The sequence below is a fragment of the Gallus gallus genome, chromosome 15 (assembly GCF_016699485.2).
Source record: "Gallus gallus isolate bGalGal1 chromosome 15, bGalGal1.mat.broiler.GRCg7b, whole genome shotgun sequence".
NCBI classification, from domain to species: Eukaryota; Metazoa; Chordata; class Aves; order Galliformes; family Phasianidae; genus Gallus; species Gallus gallus.
This window is the reverse complement of record NC_052546.1, coordinates 768,082-782,242: the sequence shown is the minus strand read 5'-3', so window position 1 is coordinate 782,242 and position 14,161 is coordinate 768,082. Positions and strand designations below refer to the sequence as shown.

The 14,161-nt window shown below is 51.6% G+C and overlaps 1 protein-coding gene and 1 non-coding gene across 3 annotated transcripts in view; both read right to left on the bottom strand.

Annotated features, from left to right (window-relative positions):
• The window catches only part of SEPTIN5 (septin 5), a 37,280-nt gene that overhangs the window by 19,404 nt on the left and 3,715 nt on the right, over nucleotides 1–14,161 (bottom strand). The window lies entirely within an intron of this gene.
• MIR1673 (microRNA 1673) lies at nucleotides 11,067–11,166 on the bottom strand. The gene has a single exon (NR_035166.1). It is a non-coding gene; the product is annotated as a microRNA 1673 (primary transcript).

The window sequence follows — 14,161 nt, the reverse complement described above, 5'->3', positions numbered from 1 at the left end:
TCAGGAACTGCTGAGTGTTGCTTCTCATCAGAGATGCTGACCAGGATGGAAAAGATGCAAATAGTGAGGCTGAATTTGCAGCAAAACAGAGCAAAAGACCTTCTTGGATCAGCTGGATACACGAGAACTGTCCGTGTCTCTCCATAACACAGGTGCACCTTCGCCCAGACCCTTCATAGGGGGACGTCCCTGTGGACCACTTACCAAGATGATGGATGCTGGCAGGGCCCTGATGGCCCGGTGGCATCGAAGTGGCCCTGCCTGAGGCCGCTCCAGGAAGCAGCACAGCTTGCCTGGCAGGGAGCGTGGCTCAGCCCTTGCATTGCTCTGTGCAAAAGTGCAGCAGTGAGGTTCCTACCAACCACCGAGATGACACCATCTGTCCCCACTTACGTGCTGGCTCACAGGAGCAGCTGCAAAGGGCTCCAGAGAGACACTGCTCTCCCCAGTGGACAGGGACTGAACTCTGTTTCCCGGAGCAACGTAGTACTTCCCCTCTGTGCAAAAGTCACAGCTGGAAGGCACAGCAGCCCCCAGCTTGGTTTGGCTTAGGCTCTGACGCACACACCCACAGGCCACAGCCCTGCAGGAACAGAACTGCTCCCAGCAGCCACACAACTACAGTGAATTAGTCCCTCCTCTGCATGGCACCACAGCAGAGGAGGGATTGACTGAGCCATACCCACATCTCTTGGTCTGCCCTCTACAAAAACAATCTGCTGATGATGAACCAAGGTCCCAAAATTAACAGCTACCAAAGCCTCTTTCTTTCTGTATCAGGGTCCCTCAGAGTTCACGCTGCACAAATCAATCTTTATCTGGGCTCCTTTTTCATGTGTTCATTTCTCCATACATTTGGTGCAAATGGGCATCCACCCCAAAAAGGGGCAAAACAGCAGTATGTAGCAAAGGAATGTTCAGGCTGCTCCTGAAAACAGCATCAGTAGGAGGGCAGGGATCAAAACGGGACACTGTGAGTGAGGAGGGCTAAGGGCAGTACTGGCACTGTCTGGCCCTCAGACTGCAGGACTCCGCCTCATCCTTTCCACCTGCTTCAGGAGGGAAAGAGTTCTCTTGCTCAATTTAATGCTTTGAAATAGATTGCTTAATTCTTGGCAAATTGGGTTCAGCAACTGCCCTTTTCCTGTGGTTGCTGCTTCCTCTCTGGGCACACACAGCGTTCTCTGGAGCCAGAAGAGACCTCATGCTCCTCCCAGCCTGCCCTCCCAAGCCCTACAGCTGCCTTTCCTCTGGAAGGGTCGGTGTAGTGGTGGATGGACAATTATGGCAGAGCACGTCAAGCTCTCCTTTCCCTCCCACCAAAGCCCTCATTGTCTTGCTTAGTGGCAACCAAACAGAGCTTTCCTGGAGAACAGTGCTCTTTGGCCAGAAGGGACAACATACCAGGACAGCCCAAGCTAAGGAGTTTCCCTCACTTCTCCAACCTATCGCATACTGTGAAGCAATCCCACTCAGCCTGCTCTGCCAAACTCTGCAAGAAATAGCTCCCTGAAAAGCCCCAGGTACAGCGTCGTCGTCACCGCGCTCTGCCCCAGCCCTGTCCCAGTCCTCCCGGTGCCACTCCTGGACGTGGCGCGCTGCAGGGAACGCACGCAGCCTCGCATCTCCGGGCCACACACGCAGCCAGGCTGTGAGCGCAGGACTGGAGGTACAGGAGCGCCTCCCGCAGCCACCGCGCAGGGCCGTGCCCGGGCACGCACGACCTGTGCGCAGACCTCCCATGGTGAAGGGAGAGCTGCAGCCCTGGCAGCGGGCCGCTGCTCAGCGCTGAGCCGGGCAGCGCGGCTGGGCCGCATTAGCGCAGAGCTGACAAACCTCCCGCAGGCGGCAGGGCCTGCTACAAAGGCTCCTTTGTTCCTGACACACGAGCCCATTTCATGCTGCCGCCTGGACACATTAGCGTTATTGTACCCCACAGGCATCGGCGAGTGGCGCAGCTCGGGGCTCAACGGCTCCTTTGGGGAGGGCACGCAGGAGCCGCAGATGGCCGCGCACTGCCGAGGGCCGGAGCCCCACCAAGCAGCGAGCGCTGGCACTGCGGGTCCTCCAGCACCAGCGTGCCTTCCTCAGGGCTCCGATGGCCCAGAGCCCTTCTCACAGAGGTGGCAAAGCTGCTCTGTCACGCAGCCAGCCACATTTACCGACCTCTGCACTCGAGTGCTATCAGCAGAGCCGGGGGATGCTGAGCAGAGGGGAGAGAAAGGCAGCATTTTAACACGAATCCCTGCTTATTCACGTACTTACAGATTACAAATCATACACAGGTGAGAAGACAGCTCTGCAACAGGAAGGAGGAAAACGGGACTGTAAACTCTCATCCTTACACTGACACAAATGGCAGGATCTGCCCCCAGTGCAGAGGGGCAGCGGAAGTCTCTTGCTCAGTCCCAAGAAGAGTTAAATCCTCTGTTCAGCAACGGTGGGATGGAATTTATATCTGGGCAGGAGCCTTGATAGCACCTGGGATGGAGCCAAGAGAAAAGCAAGTTCCTCTTACCCCCCTTCAGTAGTGCCTACCTAGGGTCAGGGATGTTCCTCTACAGTTTCACTGATGCAATGGAAGACTGCTTTTATTTTCCCAGCCATAGCCTGCCAAAGCCCAGCATCTCTTCAGCCTGAGTTTGTGCCAGAAGACATCCAGGCTTAAGGATGTGGCTGGACTCCCCCGCATGACTTGTGAGACAGTGCTGCGAGGCTGTGCTCACTACAGCATTCAGTCATGTACCGAAGTCCAGGGCTGTGCTCAGCACGGCAGCCTCAGCAGCCAGGAGGCACTGGGCTCAGCGGACATCAGCACAGTCCAAGAACTCCAGACTACAGATGTGCAAGAGAAAATCCTAGGATTTCCTGGCAAACAGCAAGATGACAGGAGCTAGAGGGAGAGGTCCTCAGGAGAGGGAAGGGACACTGTGGGCTGGGACATCCCACCCCACACATGCCAAGAGCAGGGACTGGGAAGCACCAGGCTCTCCCCACAGCATCAGCCTCTCGCCTGCAGTGTTGAAACAGCAGCATAAGTTGTGGTTGTGGCTCCAAACGCTGCTCCACCTCAGAGCTGGAGATGGATGAGGTCACCGCCAGTCTGAAACCACTTCTGTTCTCAAGCTGCTCTCAAGACTGTGCCACAGAACAGAACGAGTGGGATGGGTGGGGAGGGAAACTAAATCAGGGGAGCACGTTCCCCATTAAGAGCTCAACACTTCATTAATCTCTGACTCCCAGTCAGCTGCCACCAGAACCCTCCATCCTCCCCTCCCTCCTTCCCCTGCAAGAGGGAGCCTGGCAGGAACACCAGGTGTGGCACATGATGCACGGGACCGTGCTCGACCCCTAGCTTCCAAAATCCAAGCCAAGCAGAGCACTGGGGAGAAATCACAGCTCGGTGCTGCCCAATAAGTTGGGCCACACTGCTCCACCTTGTGCCCAGCTCCAGCTGCCAACCCTCAGACAGCTGTGCTGCAGCAGTCCCTCTCTTTCCCCCTGTGCACGTGCTGTTTGAAGTGATTTGCACTGGTAACTGATCCCATCCAGGCAGCACTGAATGTGAGCCAGGCCACCACACTGGCCACAGTGACAACATATACCCAGATCAGGCAGCCCTTAACCCACCACCTCAAGGAACCAGGCTGAGCAAGGAGGATGGAAATTCAGGTCAGCAGCACAGGGAAAGATCCTTGCAACAGCCAAGCCTGGCAAGCAGCAACCAGACTGATTGTTCAGTGGCATCATTTAAAAAAAAAAAAAAAACCACTGACCACAGATGAATCAGTGTCTCATTCTTGGAAGCTCTGAACTGGCCACAGTGCCCACAGGGCCTCAAGCAGTAACAGCCAAGACATATCATGGTCACAGTATTCCCTCCTCTAGGGCCGTGATTTTGTTCCCTCACACCAGATTTTGTTCTATAGAGGGAAACACTGAGGTTTTACAAGCCCCTTCCAGAACTCCCTGTCTCTCCTTACAATGTGCTTGGGGCCATTTTGTGAGCAAATACAGTTGCTGCAACCCATGTGCTGTTTGGATCCTGACCAGCTCCAGCCCATGCATGAAATGCACACGGCCTTGGCCTTCAGCGTGTGCCACAGCAGTGACTGGCCAAAGCAACCCTGAGCGTAGTTACTTCTTTTACCATGGAGTAATGAGAGCTGCTGTAAATGCAGTAGATAGAGAAGCAATGGAGATGTCTGTTGTGTGCACAGCTGTGGATCATGTGCCACATATTTCTAGAATTTCCTGCAAGCAGATAAAAGACTGAAACTCCAGACCACTTGCACTGCCAATTCTATGCTAGTTTCTTTAGATCACACAGCGCCCCTGGAGCTGAACAGCATGACTGCTGCTCCTCGAGAGCCTGTTGTTCCTCAGCCTTATTCCAGAGGCCAACCTGGGATATCAACCAGCCAAGAACACAAAGCAAGAGCTTTCTCCCCTGTGGGCTTCAGTCCTTCTAGAAGCAGTTGGCACCAGAGTCCTAGGCTGTACAGGTGGGTCTTCTTCAGCACAGATTAGGAAACAATACACTGCAGGACAGACATCTCAAAAGCAGCAGCAGCAAGGCATTCCCACCAGCTTCTCTCTACTAGTTCTGGCCTCACACCTGAAACTCAGTAAGATGCCAGCAGAAGCCATCAAGCATAGTAAGGAGCCGGCTGGGAAGGGGGAAACCAAGAGATGGGTTGCCTTGCTGGAGGGGACGAGGGGCCATGGCCCACCTCACTGGCAGCACCTGCTGGCTCCCAGCAGCGATGGGCTGAGCTGGGTGTGCTTCACACTGCGCTGCCCCGAGGAGCACCAGTGCAGGGAGGAGCAGGCCCAAAGTCAAACATTTGAGCTAAGGGGGCTCCTGAGGCTCAAATGGCTCTGGGAAGCTTCAGTTGCTGAGTGGCTGACTGCCACAGAGGAGTGGAGCCTCTCCTCCACCAACACTGCCTGTCTCTAAACAGCACAGCCTCCATGCAGAAATGCAGAGCTACCATCTCCTGAGCTGCATTTCTGCCTCCTCTAAAACCACAGCGAAGTTCTTCCCACTGCTAACACCCAAGCCTACCCTGGCTGGGCCAGCAATCACACTGGGCCCTCGAGGATGCTCAGAGGCATTCCGGAAGGGTTGTGCTCTTCACTCTGCACCCAGACACCCTGCAGAACGGAGCCATGCTGCGTACCAGAAAGAACCCACAGCACTGTTGGAAGAGCTCCCACTTTCTGTAACCTTCACACTTTCCCAGCGCTCAGCTGCTGTGTGTGTGCAGGAACAGGCAGCCATTTTCTGTTCAAAGCGCTGCACATGAATAACACTGCGTGCACCAACGCTCTGCAAAGACTTCACGTATATTCCTTCTGTTCATTTCAGTGGGTTTTTTTGGACATTCACCCAAAATACAGGTAAAAGCCATTCAGATTGAAAGCAAAGGCTTTGCTCAGTGCAGCTTAATAAGGATCAGACTGTGCCATATTTGAAGAACTCAGATTAGAGGTTAGCACACAAAAACACACCACTATTTTTTCAAACCTACAGGCACATGCATGGACTGCTGAACGTTCTGGACAGCAAGATGTGAGGGTACAGAAGGGATGCTGTGAACTCCTTGACCTGAAAAGAGCAACAAAAAGTAACCTAATTCCAGACAATGTGTCTTCCCAGGCAAACCAGGTTTCCTCTGCAAAGAAATTGCACAGGCTTTACAGACATCGGTACTCTGTCAGAGCCAGAGATGATGAAGGCTGTACTCTCCTTTTCCAGAAATACTTAGATTAAACTATATAAACTGCTCCCCTTGGAGCAGATCCCGTTTCACTGTTTACACAGAGTTAGAATTGGATTTTAAAGGTGAAATCACCCACTCCCAAACTGCAGGAAGCCCAGTCAGAACAGATGTTCTTGATACAGCAAACAGCTGCTTCGTTGCACTTCTCTCAATCAGCCTTGATTTTATGTGCAAGGCAAGAATGTCCTCAGTTATCAATACTGCGAAAGGTAAGAGGAGGTGTGCAACAGAAAAGCTTACAAGAGCTCTTCATCCCGTGACAAGTCCAGGTGAAGCAGAGAGGCAGATGGGATGCAGAACCATCCAGCCTCAGGATACAGCCTAGGCTCTGCAATCCCCTGAGGAGTGGATTGCAGTCAGCTACACACTCCTGAAGAACACATCTGTATGAGCCAGGTCCCAAACCAAAGCACAAAAGCAATTCCAGCCCTAGCAGGCTTGCAATCTGAACTATATAACAAAACTAACAGGTCAGCACAACAGAAACGTACAAAATAACTACACTTCCCTCCTCCAGGTGTATGGAATTGTGTACACGTGGGGCGGGGACAGGGAAGATCAACCCTTCCAAAGCCATTTTCCAAGTGCTGTGGCTCTCACTGTTTTCTCTGAGACAGATGAAAGGACCATTCAGAGCGGCCTGGAACATCCAGCAGTATTTTCCTAGTGATTTTTCTCTGCCAACCCCTAATCCACGGACCACAGCCCATGAAGCTGTAAGGCTGGCTCCAGGTGTGTAAGCTCCTCAGGGGCAGTTTGCTCATGGGACACAGCAGCTGAGAGCAGCTAACACAGCGGGGGGCAGAGCAGTGGCAGCAGCTCACCAAGGCCACATCTGTTACTGATGGAGGTTCCTCACCCCTCTCAGCTCCAAAAGGCTTGGGCACTTTCATCCATACTCAAAGAAAGCTGGCTGCAGGTTTGTTTTACTGTGAGCTGCCCCGAAGATCTGCCTTCAAAAGAACTACATTTGACTGCGGCCTTAGTGGAAAAGCTGACGTTTCATCCTGTTGTCTTTCATCAGTACAACATCCCAGAGCAGCAGAACACACCAGCCCCGTGGTTAGCCCCGAACACACTGACAGTTTGGAGGCACTGTGAGTGGGATCACAGCCCACAGCTCAGGGGCACACAGTGCCCAGCTGGGCAGCCCTGCAGAAGCCTTCACACACACCAGCTGTGTTCAAACGCCGAAGAACGCGGCTGAGCCTCGAGCCCTGCTGTGCTTAGTCCTACCAACAAGAACATCTGAGCTGCTGTTACACTCCTCCCGTGAGAGCATGGGTTTAGAGCCCAATTCTGCCACGTTGGCAAATGGCACCAGTGCTAACTCAGCAGAAAACAATGGCAACTCAGTCTGAGCAGGACAGACCTAAAGTACTGTTACTGTCCCACATCTCAGGGATGGTACTTTCCACCAGATTTGAGAGGCATTTTTCCTCTCTCGTTATCAAAAATCACAGCCTTAGGAAGAAACCTTAGCACAGAGCCGTCCGTCTCCTGCAATCCAATTTAGTCCTAAATCTTGCAGAGATTACAGAAACACATTCTGAAACATACTGCCCTATTCCACCCATAAACCTTTCCTCTTTAAGGTAACAATTCCTTCTGCCAAAACAGAGTGACCAAGCAGCCACAAAGGGAGAGTGCTCCATGCTGAATACTTATGTCACTGTACCAGCAACATGGCCCAACCACAGGGCACAGCCTGGGCTCCCAAACACACCCTGACCTGAAGGCACAGATCCTCACTGCTGTGCATTTTTTTCAATGGTATCATTGATTTCATCCTTTTTTTTTTCCTCTCTCTCTGTCTCTCTCTCTCTCTCCTGGGCTCCACCCAGGAATAACAAGAATAGTAAAGTAAAGGGGACGTAAGACAGGAGATACTCATGGAACAGGCACTGGAAGAGCAGAGTTCCTGGAAATGTCACCTTTGAAGTGATTATAATGGATCTCTGGAAGCCAGAGAAATGAAACTGGACCGAAGAAGATATCAGACGTGACAAAGTCATTTGACTGTAAGTGCTGCGGTTGTGGGACACACAGAGCACAGCAATACTCAACTCAGAAAGAACTCAGAAGCAACGAGGTGGAAAATTGCATTTGCTAAACTGTGCTTTCCTGTGAGGCAACCCAAGAGAAACGGAAGCAGCTACACGGGCAGGGACACGGCTCTGTCCCCTGCAGCCTCGTGCCCTCAGGCTGCACAGTGAGCAAAGCCTGCAGCCTCCCGAGATGAGAAGGGGGAACAAAGTCTGTAATGTGAGGACTGCTGACTGCCAGTGCTGCTGAGGGCAGGGCAAGGATGCAGGGGCTCTGGTGCTAAGTGCACACAGGTAACACCCCCTTACCTGCACATCTCATCAACGGGATAGTCACTGTGCACAGTCAAATCAGTGGTGTCAGGCTTAATTCACGGCCCAGGTTTATGAAATTTTGATAGGACTCTTCTCTGATGCAATTTTGCCCTACATGAGGAAATCAGTTTCTTTTTTCAGGCTCATTTATAAACCACTGCTTTAGGAATATGAAGTGAGATCTGTTTTCTCCACCAGCATAAGGCACGCTGGCCCAATAGAGCAGCATGGCAGCCAAAAGGTTTTTTGAAACATAACAAGGAAAGAAAAATAGATAATTTTTCATTAAGGGAAGCCATAAACTCCCAAGAAACAGGCTCTGGGTGCCAGATATGCACAGGTCCCCACAAATTATCTCAGCCCTTGGGTATACATGAAAAAGGGTGTCTGATGAGGCAAGAGCAGGGCCTCACCCAGGTGTTTCCTGGACACGCACTGCTGGTAATGTCATGACGGGACCGGAGCCCTTTGAAATGCCCCCAGTGTGCTGTGACACACTTCAGTACCAAACGCGTCCAAGAGGAGGATGCAGGGCAGGAACAGCATACGTGAATGAACATCTACACACTTTGCAGAGAAAAATAAGATGGTTCGCGAAGCTTCCAGAACAACAAGCCTCGTGATATCCCTCATTAGCAATCCCATGCACGCCCTGTACTGCTGCTACGTGAAGGACAACTCTAGTAACATCATCACTTGTTTACCAAGAGAATAATTCCACTATTGACCAGCACCTGCCCATGACACTGTGACCACAGGAGGAGCAGGGGGACGTTCACATGACACTGGCCATTCAAACCAGGCAGCGGAACGCCTGGCACTGGCCGGAGCCACTGAGCAGCTGCTGTGGAGTGGCCCTATCAGCTCAAACAGAAAAGCTTTCACTGATATTAATGAGGGCTGCTGAAAATAACGCCATCACACAGCTATGAGATGGCACACAGCCTTGCTGCATGAGGACCAGCAGGCCAAATAGAGCAGGCACTGAGGAGGAGGAACCCCAAGCTCCATCTGGTTGGTTTGGTTTTTATTTAAACTCCCATGAAGTCAAATAACATGAGCTGATGTGGAGGAGTGGGCCAGGCAACACTTACCTGAGTAGCAAGAACACACTCCTGCTCCTCCAAAACATTCTGCTCACAGGAGTAATGCTTCAGAGGATCCCAAACAGATCAGTGTGACAGTACTGAGGTGTACGTACAGAACGTACCTCCAGCTTCCTCACCTCTGTAGGTCTGGTCTGAGCTTCTGAAGCGTCAGCCCCAGGGTTTCTGACAGTGTGGAGCAGAGGCAGAGCATTCAGCTCCTCCATGGACCTGGAGTCCTTCCCAAGCATGTGCCAGGATTAACTGCCCAGAAGAAGCACCGAGTCCTGCTAAATAACTGTCTGCTCTAATTCCTGCTTCCCTCATAAATACACACTTTGCCAAGGGTTCCTTTCAAGGGAAGGAGAGTTCTTGAAAGTAAGCAGACAAACAGCAAAGTATTAAACTCAGGAGCAAGGCATGAGCAGCTTCCTTCTGTGTGCTCCAGCTAAGGGAGCCGGAGCACTGCTCCAGGCACAGCACAGGAGCCATCAACGCAGGGATGCACATGCAGCCTCTGGGAGAGAAGAGATGCTCTCAGACACATCCCCCCCCCCTCACTGCTGTGCACACACACTTGCTTATCTCAGTACTGTGCCATCACAGCAGCAGGACTTCGCTACAAGCCATTCCCCAGGAACCAGGGCAAATACCAGCAACCTGAGGCTCCAATGCTCCTTCCATTGCTGCCTGACCAGCTCTTCTGAGCAGCTCAGACTCTATAGCATCCTAAGGGCCATAAACATCTCTGATGGTTTTTATGGCAGACCTTGGGTAAAGGGAAATTGATCTCAGTCCAGATGGGCATTTCCAATTCTATATTCACAGTACTTCACACCACTGAACACTCAATGCAGAGACCCAGGAGAGCTTTAAAATACACAGAGCCAACAAGACAGCATCGGCAGGGCAGGTTGACAGCAGATGCTCAGCTTTGTGACTCGAGTTTCACCTGGATATGTAATTTATGTAGTACGTAATGTATTTTAAAAGTGGATGTAAGAGACTTTGCGTGTGTGTGGCACAGCAAGGATGAGCTGAGCACAGCGGGCAGGGTTTGAACAGTTCTCATGCTGACAGAATAGTCAGGAGATATTACAAACTGCTGAGAGTGAAGTCATTTGTCTGGGAAGTGATGTTAGAAATAACGGTGATGCAAACTAAAGCAATGAAAGGCCAGCTCTTCTTCATGTGCTCACACAGCTCAGAGGTCTGTAAGGCAAAACAGAACAGTCACAGGAGTGCAGATCACAGCTGTATCCGTGGGCTTTGCCTCACAGAAAGCAGAAGGAAGACATCAAACCCCTGAAGCCTCTTTTCCCACAAGCCGAGTGGATCTTTTCTTCCTCTCCCTCGTTTCTGCACCGAGAATGTCCAGAGCTCAGCAGGCTGAGCTGGCTCCCCATGGGCCGGCTCCAGCAGCCAACACTCGCGCTCCTGTGGTTCATTTGCTAAGACTGCATTCCCAGCTCCCGGGCCAGAAGTCATTCCAGGGGAACGGCAGCAGCTGCCCCGGGGTGGGTCAGGCAGAGGCGGGCCATCCCAGAGCCCCGCACACACCCTGGACACTCTTGATAACGAGCTTCAAAACAAACAGGGCACTCCCAAAGTTCCCAGGAAGAGCAAAGATCTGAGCCGAACAAAGCTGGCAAGCAAAGGAGCTCAGCTCTGCGGCTCTGAACAGACACACAGTACAGCACTGGCGGACAGGGATGGGCCAGCCACCAGCAGTTAACCTCAGGGTGAGAGCTCCAGCACTGGCACAGGCTCTTCTGCTGTCAGCGAGAGCAGATGTACAGAGCAGCAGCCCAAAAAGCGTGAGAACAGCCAGAGCTAAACTCTAATCAAGGGCTTCCACCTCTGACTTCCACTCACACCTCACAGGCCCCGCAGTGAGAGTGAAGCACAGCATGAGATCCCCAGCACATCACGCTCACCCCACACCTCTATCAGCCTGTGCTGCCATGGCACAGCACCTGAAAGCTGCCCAGCCACATCCAGCAGTGCCTGACATCTCAAGCATCCCTGAACTGCAGCTACCTCTTCTTCCACAAATGAGTTCCAGAATTCTCTTAAAAAAAAAAAAAAAAACACCACAAAACCCCCCCCCTTTTTTTTTTTTTGAACCTCAGGAGTAGACAGTTGTACTAAAGCTAAACAAGCCACTTCCCCCTCCTGGCATTACAGCCTTGCAGATGCTTGTGCAGGGTTTCACTTCCTCTTCAACTCCTCTTGGCCAACACTGAGCCAAGCTCTGCTGCAGCCCTGGACATGCTCTCCTCCGCAGGCAGGGGCTGGGAGCAACAGCCCAGGAAGGCGCTGCAGCCTAGAGCTCCATGTTAGCAAATTGCAACATTTTAATTAACGCACTGGAAATGCGCTCATACAAGAGAGGGGGAATTATGAGCACTAATCCATTCAGCCCCTCATGATATAGAGGACTCTTGACTTGAGTTGGGAGCAACAGAAGATCTCCTTTGCTTTCCATAGTCTAGCCATTCTGGGCAGCACTGCAGACACAAATCCTTCCTCCCAGTACTCACCACCACCTTCCACTACTCATTTTAAATAGTATTTATGGGATAACAAGTTGTGGATGAACAGCAGCACACATGCTGACAACAAGCACATGTTCTGGGATCTGATCCCAGCTCTTCTGATGCACCACACACAGATCCAGCTTCTGGACATCGCTGTGGGAACACAATGACTACAAACTTCGCAGCTCCAGGAACGATTCTTTGGGACAAAAGGAATGCACAACAGCAGACAAACATTCCTCCTGAGCTTCCAGGCTGACCGCACTGCAGACACAGACACACACACACACAGGCAAAATCCAGCCCATACGGAGTTATTCCAGCATGCTATGAGACAACTTGCATAAGCTTCACAGGACTCTGAAGTCACACCATGTATCTGTCAGAGATGCCATACGTTTCCTTCTTGAGAACTGGAGAATTATTCTGTGAGATTTCACTGCCCAAGGAAACCTCTGTCTGGGGCAGGAAGGGGACAAAGACCACTGCTGGTCAGGCAAGAAGCTGTGAAGGCAAGCAAGGAAGGTGCCCTTCACTTCATGCACAGCTATCCAGAAAAAAGCATAGCCCAGCAATCACTTGAACTGGAAATGAAACGAGAGAAACCCTCTTGGTTGAGCCAACAGCCATCTCAGCAAGAAGTACTTGAAGTATCAAAGATGGGGCAGAACTCTCCAGGCTTGGATTCAGCACACATGGGCTGCCTGGCAGCAGCACACTTACAGCAGCTACCACTGCAGCTGTGCGGTGATCCAAAGCTGCTGGGGGAGCCCCTTGGGTTGAACATTTATAACTCATTTAACTCCAAAGACCACAGCAGGGACCCAACCTGGTGCAACACAGCGAGCAGACAGCTGGCTGAACACAGCCCCTAGCACTGTATGGGGTATTTAATGACCAGCAACTTAGATCCAAACTGAGGGTGCTCCAGAAGATGCTGAACTCAAAGCTCATCTCCCTGCTCAAAGGGTGGGACAGGACTGCCATGACACATTACATCTATTTCCTGCTACAATAGCCAAGCAGAGAACAGTATCCACATGAAGCTACTATGGTTTCTGAGAGCATTAGGAGCTTGTAAGAGAATCCTGAACTCTGGCAGCTTGAAAGTATCCAGGGAATGGGTTTCTCCTTATTTAGAGGGAAACAACACTTATGTCTCTGCAATTACAAACTGCCTTTCGTAACGTCCCAGCATGCTGCAACCCAGCAGCTGAGCAAGTGTCACAAGTGTCTGTGGCGTCAGACTACAGTCGTTCCCTCTTTGCTAACATCAGGCCACAGCACCTGGCACGCTTACATTGGCTAACGTGCCTGGGAGGGCTCTGCACAATTCACACAAGAGCAGCAGAATTTGAGATTTGCATGTAAGTAGCCAAGCAGTTAATGGGCATTCAAGGGATAAAAATCCCTGTGCGGGGACACCTCCTTTCCATCAGCTGCAGAGTGCCAGCAGCACTGAGCGGGCCGAGCCGCTGCCCTGCCCCGTGCTGACAACCATTTTACCCATTTGGAGCATAAGTAATTGAAGAGCAGGAGGCAGGCTGGGCACAGCTCTCCAGCAGTTCTGTGTCACTACGTAACCATGTGCTGACCTGCTTTTAAGGCCCTTTTCCAAGAAGCCAAGCAGAAAAAAAAGAAAAACTATTTCGAAGAAGCCAAAGCGCCCAAGATGGAGCTCACCTCCCGAGCCCAGAATAACCCATCTGTGAGACACAGGGCTGCTCAGATAGGGGCACGGCAGGAAGTCACGCTGGGCTGAACCCCAGGATCTACTGCAGTCCCACCCGGCTCTGGACACACTGTGCTGAGCATGGAGCTCTTGCCCAGTTTGGAGGCAAGGGACCAACGCTGCCTTTTGAATTTGGCTTTAAAAAAAAAAAAAAACACAATAATAATGAATAAGACACTCAAGGCTTTATACAGAGAAGTAAAAGCTTCCACCACCCCAACGCTACGTCTGGCCAAGATACACTGAGACAACAGAAAAACAAGCAGAGATGTGCTGCTTTAAGTGTTCCAGTATCCACCTCTAGAGCCTGTGACTAACCACGGCTCTGCTTCTGGCAGGCATGTCTCAGGAGCCAGGATGTAAGACAGGCTGGAAAACACATCGGTTGGAAGAGACTTCAACACGGAGTCAAAGCGAAGCAGCCTCACCCAGCACAATCTGCAGCTGTGCTCAAATATCCCCCTCGCCAGCTGCAAACATAAACCCTTGCTTTCTGCTAGCAAAAACACCCTCACTGCAACCCACCCCTTTTGAATGGATACAGACTGTGTCAGCCTTGTGCACAGGAACAGATCCCTACTGCCCCTCCCAGTGACTCAGAGTCACAGCTATAAAATCACAGTGCTGACCCTGAGAAAAAGTACACTTCCAGGTTCCA